Genomic DNA, 8,117 nt, shown 5'->3' on the forward strand with positions numbered 1-8,117 from the left:
AACATTCCTCCCTTATCTCATCAAAACCGCCAAAGGAATATATTTGGGGTGAAACATAACATATTTTTAGTGATATACGTATTTCAAAAGTAAACGTTTTTCTATCAAATCAGTGAATATGTATTAATCTACTTCGATCATGTGGCAACGCATTGGCACATTGCTAGTAGTTATTATAATTTTTTGGACACCAAACAAACGGTGGAGTACATATAGGAAGAGAAGAGGCGCACGCACGCAGTCGGCCTCTCGCTGTCTTGCACGATTGCTGCGTAAAGGCGGCGTTAACAAATAAACCCTAAAACCCTAGGTGCACAATTGCTGCATTCGCGGGTACAGGGTACATGGTGGAGTACCTTTGTAGGAATAGTCAGCTCACGTGATAATTTGATCCGTAGGAGTTGATGGTCGGGACCACAGGTGAACGACTTGGAGGCGGTGGCTCGCTAGTTGCCACAGATCGAGTAGCCATGTCTAGAATATCATTTTTTAGCGGGGTTAAGAGTTCTGATTTTCAATGGCGCGTTATAAGTACTAAGTAGTTTTTAGAACGATTGGTATGGAGCGAAAAGGGAATTCATAGTACTACGTACCTCCTTGGCGTATGGTTGTATGGGTTTATGTTGCGAGATGTTGAACCTGGTAGTTATAGGGCAAATACTATGGTTTAGATTTAGATGCTAGTTTTCAGTAATGAAAATTGGAAGGGGAAACCCCTCTTTGATTAAAAAAACCTACTACCTCCATTCTGGTTTACTAGTCCCCATCGTATTTTGGGTCAAAGTTTGTCCACGAATTTTACTTGTAAAATGTGAATGAAAAACAAGATTTTGTTATACCCAAACAAAAAAGGACTGGAGGGAGCGATTGCCCTGACACGGACGCGACCTCTCATAGCGCAGGCATTGAACCGGCGCGTTGACCAAGAGGGCCCCACTCGCTGCAGGCCTAGCTGAGCACGCCTCCTCACCGCATGCAACCAGCTTAAGACTGCCCCGCCTGCCTTCATTGAATCTGCGTGTGTGCCGACAACAGGTCCTTCCGCAAGGCGACAGGCATTTTAGAACACAAAAAATGACTAAAATATAATTAATTTATGCATAGTCTTGACTTGTTGTGCTCGCACTGGTAGCAGGAACTAGTAGAGGTTTTTCTTTATTTATAACTCTCCTCACATTTTTTTGGCTTTGAAGTGAATCATGATTGTGGATATTATGTATGAATGTGGAGTTATCTGTGAACATGAGTTTGATGTAGCAGTTGAACTTGGAATGTCGGGCTTGCGCGTGAACTATACCATGTCCAATGATTCATCTATTATTGTTTGGAAAGTAATTGCTGTTATTACATGACCCAAAAAAATACTACTCCCACCGCTGGCCAGGACATCCCTCTACTCACCCACACCCCCTGTTATTCTGCAGCGACGGCAGCCTCACACCGCAGCCGAACCAGGGAACCCTCGTACTCCTCTCCGCGTGGGCAACCACTGCCGCGTCTTCCCCAGCTCCACATCGTCCCCTTCCTAGGCCTCGCTGTCGTCCACCACCGTGGTGCTCTCGGTGCGGCGTGGTCAACGTGCTCAAGGAATGAATTCCATCGGACGTGGATTGTACGTGGAGATGCTGACAGCTGGGTCCACGACCGCAGCAAGGAAATGCCTCCTTATTACGCGGAAAATAATGATACCTCCACCTGACAGCAGGGACCCACCGGATGGGCCACTGTATTTCACGAAAAAAATGTTTCCCCTCTGACTGATGGGACCCACCAGCTACATCTTCGCATGCAAGGAAGTGCATCTGGCCAAAAAAAATGATTCACCCCCCTGACTGTTGGGACCCACCAGCTACATCTTCGCACGCAAGGAAGTTCCTGACAGTCGGGACCCACCTGGTCAAAGCATACATACCGTTTTCATTCTGGTCGCGAATGTGTACGTACATACTGGTGGATGTAGAGGCGCGCACGTGTCGTAGTAGAGGCGCGCACGTAGCATGTACACGTACGCACAGCGGTCAGTGTGCAAGAAAGAAAATTCGGCCACGTATGTGTACATATGGGCGGGGTCTCGAACGCCTACTCACGCATACGTACGGCCAGGGCTCGTGTACATGGCTGGGTCGGAACGGAGAAACAGCGTCGTCGTCGTGTTCATGGGGAGCCAACCGGATGGGTTGGAACGGAATGCGTCGTCGTGTTCATCGGGAGGGCTTGGACGGAACAGGCAATGGAAAGAGGCCTAGCGTACCGCAGAACGAAGGAAACGGCCTTGTGTTTGACCGGCCACGTTCGAAACAGGATCCTATTCATGGGGAGGGGTCTGGCGTACCGCAAAACGGAGGAAACGAACCTCCTACGGTTGAAACGGGGGTCCTGTTGATCGGGAGGGGTGTGGCGTACCGCAAAACGAATGAAATGGACTTGTGTTGGAGAGCTACGCTCGAAACGGGGGTCCTGTTCATTGGGAGGGGTGTGGCATACCGCAAAACGGGACTCCACGGGATACTGTTCATCTCTACCGTCGACCTCCTCCAGCCTCCACGGGCTAGTGTTCATCCACCGTCGACCTCCTCCAACCTCCACCTGCGACTGTTCATCCACGGGCTTCTGTTCATCCAGCCTCCACCGTGCGCTACTCCACCGGCTACTGTTCAACCACCCCTCCACGGGCTCTTGTTCATCCACCCCTCCACCATCTACTGTTCATTCAGTCCTCTATGGGGTCGTCCTGTTCATCCAGCCCTTCACGGGGTCCTGTTCATCCAACCCCAACCGGCTCGATCAATCGGGATCCTGTTCATCCAGAGGCAACGCCACGGGGTCCTGTTCATCCACCCCCACTGCTCACTGTTCATCCAACCCCCCCCCTCGCCCCCGCGCAACGCTCACTGTTCATCCAGAGGCAGCATTGATCGGCTTCAGTTAGCAGCAGTAGCGAAGGAATCACTCGATCAGGTTCAGTTAACAGCCATCGATCGATCACTCGGGTTCAGTAATGCATAGCCTGCAGTGCAATCGCTCGGGTTCAATTAGAGCCCAACACCTCGCTCGGGTTTAGTTAGAGCCAACGCCTCGCACACACGCACGTACATGTACGAGAGAAACGCGCATCGCTCGGCCCTCGACCACTCACCGTAACCGGAACTCCCCGAAATTTTCCTCGCCCTTGCTTCTACCACGGTTTTTTCCATCATGGACGGCCCAAAGAATGTCATGCAGCTGCGTCTCCGGCCCGCCCAGGACGAAAAGCCCATTTTCTGTCATGATTTTTTGTCATAGAAGTAGGAGCCCACCACATCTATGATGATACCAGGTTTTGTCACAATTATCGTCATAGAAGTGTCATAAGTATGACAGAAAAAAATTCATTCGGCCCAAAATGTCACGGATGTGTCTTTTTTTGTAGTGATGTATCCACACATGTATCAAGTTTCCGGTTAATAAAATTCTAGCATGAATAATAAACATTTATCAAGATATAAGGAAATATAAAATAACAACTTTATTATTGCCTCTAGGGCATATTTCCTTCACCTACTACCTATGGCAGGGCGTCGAGGAGTTCATCGTGTGCAAGCATGAGGTGGAGGACGCGCTGCTTGGCGCCTAGGATCCCGACGTGCAGGTGCACATGAAGTTCCATGACGTTGAGGAGTGCCGCTCCGAGTGGATGAACAGTTTATTCAAGGACGTCGACCCCTCTTTCTCGCCCTTGTTCGAGGTACAAGATACATCCATCTCTGTAGTTAATCCATCTGATTTTTTGGCGATAATTTTTGAAGCGGCAATTGTCTGATCGATCAATCTAGTCGGGCTCTATTTTTGATTCAATAGCTGCAATGCTTTTTCTTCAATTGTTTTTTCTTTGCCATTAAATACAAGTCCATTCACTGAATGTTTTGGTTCAGTACTTATCGCCATGCATGTATGGTCCAAATTTTTTGATAGGTTATGAATGAGGAGCGACGAGCAATCTACGACTAAAAATTGATAGGAACTATGTTTAGAGAGTTGTACTTTTTAGCAAATAACCATGTCAAATTTTGTTTACAAATCATGGAAATTTACATTAATTAACCATGGAAAATTTATTTCATTAATCATGGTTAATTTAGTATTTTGATCATGGCAAATTTAGTTAACATGTCATGGAAAATTTTAATTTCTCATTAATTAACCATGGCAATTTTATTTATTCATTTGATCATGGTAAGTTTAGTAATTAACCTCGGCAAATCTAGTTTATACATCATCAAAAATTATAGTTTCATGTTTTTGCATGTCAAATTTACTTTTTTTTTGCGAATATGATGGAATTTTTTAGTAAATGGTTATGTCAATATAAGTTTACGATTCATGGCCAAATTCATTATTAACCATGGCAATTTTTTCATTGATCATGGTAAGTTTAGTAAATTGACTATGGCAATTTGTGTTTATAGATCATGGCAAATCTTAGTTTCATGTAACTTGGCTAATGCTAAAATTATTCACTCATGATAATTCTTTACATGGAAATTTCACTATTTTTTATCATGCCAAAAGTACTTTACATCCATGTCAAATTTTTGCTATGACATATTAAATTTACCACATGAACACATACCAAATAAAACTTTTTTATTAATATGTGCCACCTCCAAGTTATTAAGCAATTTTTCTGTAATGACACAACATAAACTAATGATGATTTTGTCCATGGCAAATTTGTTCTCTACTTAGTTTCTTTCACCCATGATATTATTTTTCCATGATATGCATAGGATTTCATAAAGGTTTTGCCATGTACGATGGTAAATTATTCTTTTAGTGTGTTCATAATATGGAAATTTGTTATTGTTCATATGGCAAATTCCATTTATTTGTCAGATGGCATATTCTTAACATTATTCATTTTTCTGTAGGCTTTTTCTCTATAACTTGACAATTCTTTATTAATGGTCACATGGTAAAATCCATTACAAAACTATTTCACATACATGGCAAAAAAAATTTATAAGCATGGCAAATTTGATTAAAAAAATGGATAGGTCTAGCGAGCGCCCAGCCACCTCACATGGTTAATCAGCAGCCGACTAAAAAGGAAAGTTTACCCTCCCAGGTGGTCCAAAAATGTTAAAAAAACTGCTAACCAAGTATCTCACATGTGCATGCCTCCTGCATTAAATGCAATCCCGCGTTGTCCTGTTCTGCATTAAATTCAGGGTTTTAAGTTTTCTAAAAGTGATATCTTTCAAACCATGCGTCAGAATTAAGATCCGTTTTCACCGTTGGAACCCTTATGACATGCTCTTCGAAACTAGATCCTGATGGGTATATTTCGATGAATTTTTTTTGTTCAATTTAATTCCTGTTTGGTGCAACTGGTAGTAGGCAATGTACAACTATATGACAGTCGATGTGCAACTTTCTACCCACTCGTGGACCTGCAGTTTTCACTCATATGAATAGATGTGAACATATTTAATTTGGATTTTCATTTTTCTAAAAAAAGCATAAACTTTTGACTCGAACATCGAAATTAAGATCTATTTTCACCGTATTAATCCTCATAACATGGTCTTCAAAACTAGACCCTGGCTCGGTATGTTTTAATGAATTTTGTGTGTGAAGTTTACTTCCCGTTGAGTGCAACTGCCTAATAGTCGATGTGCAACTACCCGACAGTCGATGTGCAACTTTTTCACATACGCCAAGAATGTGCAACTCCACGGCCGTACGTGAGCTACTACCTCGACGAGAATGTGTAGCTCCATGGTCATCCGTGTGCGACTATCTCGCCGAACATGTGCAACTCTCATAGTAATGCGTGAACTACTATGCCGACGAGAGTATGCACCTCTGCGGCCGCAAATGTGCGACTAAGCTGGCGAGATTGTGCAACTCTATGGTCTTGCATGTGCAACTATGCGGGTGAGTGTGCAACTCTGATGCCATGCGTGTGCGACTATGCCGACGAGAGTGTGCACCTCTGTGGTCGTGCGTGAGTTAATATGCCAATGAGAATATGCAACTTTGTGGTCCTGGTTGTGCGACGGTGCCGCCGGGTGTGTGCAACTCTGCTGCCACGGGTGCGCGACTATTCCAATGAGAGCGTTCAACTCTCACAACCAACGAGAGTGTGCAACTTCACAGCCGTGCGTGTGTGACTATGCGAGCGAGAGTGTGCAACTCTGTCGTCATGTGTGTGCGACTAAGCCGACGGGAGTGGGAGACTTTGTGATCGTGCGTGAGCTACTATGCCAACGAGAGTGTGCAACTCAGTGCTTGTGCGTGTGCAACTATACTGCCGCACGTATACAACTCACGCAGTCATGCGTGAGCTACTATGTGACGAGAGTGTTCACCTCGACAGCCACGCATGTGCGACTATGCCGACGAGTGCAACTCCATGGTTGTGCATGCACAACTATGCCAACGGGAGTGTGCAACGCTGTGGTCGTGCATGCGCGACTATGCCTTTGGGAGTGTGAAACTCGGAGACCGTGCATGAGCTACTACACCAACTACAGTGTGGAGCTCTATGGTCCTGTGTGTGCGACTATGCCGTCTCGCGTGCGCAACTTCCATGGTCGTGTGTGAAGTACTATGCCGACGAGAGTGTGTAACTTCCCTGGCCAACGTGAGTGGACACCTACACCGACGAGAGTTTGCAACTCCACGGTCGTCGGTGTGCAACTTGTAGGGGAACGCAGTAATTTCAAAAAAAATCCTACGATCACGCAGGATCTATCTAGGTGATGCATAGCAACGAGGGGGAGAGTGTTTCCACGTACCCTCGTAGACCGAAAGCGGAAGCGTTAAGTAACGTGGTTGATGTAGTCGAACGTCTTCGTGATCCAACCGATCAAGTAGCAAATGCACGGCACCTACGTGATCTGCACACGTTCAGCTCGGTGACGTCCCTCGAACTCTAGATCCAGCTGAGGCCGAGGGAGAGTTCCGTTAGTATGACGGCGTGGTGACGGTGATGATGAAGTGACCGGTGCAGGGCTTTGCCTAAGCACAATGACGATATGACCGAGGTGGAAAACTATGGAGGGGGCACCGCACACAGCTAATAGATCAACTTGATCAACTTGTGTGTCTATGGGGTGCCCCGGGACATGTATATGAAGGAGGGGAGGGAAGAGGTGGACAGCCCAAGGGGGTGCGCCAAGTGTGGGGAATCCTACAAGGACTCCCCAGTCCAAGTAGGATTCCCCTCCTCTTTCCCATTCCTAGTAGGAGAAGGGGGAAGGAGTAAGAGGGGAGAAGGAAGGAGGGGGGCGCCGCCCCCTCCTAGTCCAATTCGGACCAGCCCATGGGGGCGCACGACCACCCCTTAAGACCCTTCTCTTCTTTCCCGTATGGCCCATTAAGGCCCATTACTTCCCCCGGCGAATTTCCGTAACTCTCCGGTACTCCGAAAAATACCCGAATCACTCGGAACCTTTCCGATGTCTGAATATAGCCTTCCAATATATCGATCTTTACATCTCTACCATTTCGAGACTCCTCGTCACGTGCGTGATCTCATTCGGGACTCCGAACAAACTTCGGTCATCAAATCACATAACTCATAATACAAATCATCATCGAACGTTAAGCGTGTGGACCCTATGGGTTTGAGAACTATGTAGACATGACCGAGAGACATCACCGGTCAATAACCAATAGTGGTACCTGGATGCTCATATTGGATCCTACATATTCTACGAAGATCTTTATCGGTCAAACCGCATAACAACATACATTGTTTTATTTGTCATCGGTATGTTACTTGCCCGAGATTCGATAGTCGGTATCATCATACCTAGTTCAATCTTGTTACCGGCAATTCTCTTTACTAGTTCTGTAATACTTCATCCCGCAACTAACTAATTAGTCACAATGCTTGCAAGGCTTATAGTGATGAGTATTACCGAGAGGGCCCAGAGATACCTCTCTGAAACACGGAGTGACAAATCCTAATCTCGATCTATGCCAACCGAACAAACACCTTCAGAGACACCTGTAGAGCACCTTTATAATCACCCATTTACGTTGTGATGTTTGGTAGCACACAAGTGTTCCTCCGGTATTCGGGAGTTGCATAATCTCATAGTCTGAGAAACATGTATAAGTCATGAAGA

The sequence above is a fragment of the Triticum dicoccoides genome, chromosome 2B (assembly GCF_002162155.2).
Source record: "Triticum dicoccoides isolate Atlit2015 ecotype Zavitan chromosome 2B, WEW_v2.0, whole genome shotgun sequence".
NCBI lineage: Eukaryota > Viridiplantae > Streptophyta > Magnoliopsida > Poales > Poaceae > Triticum > Triticum dicoccoides.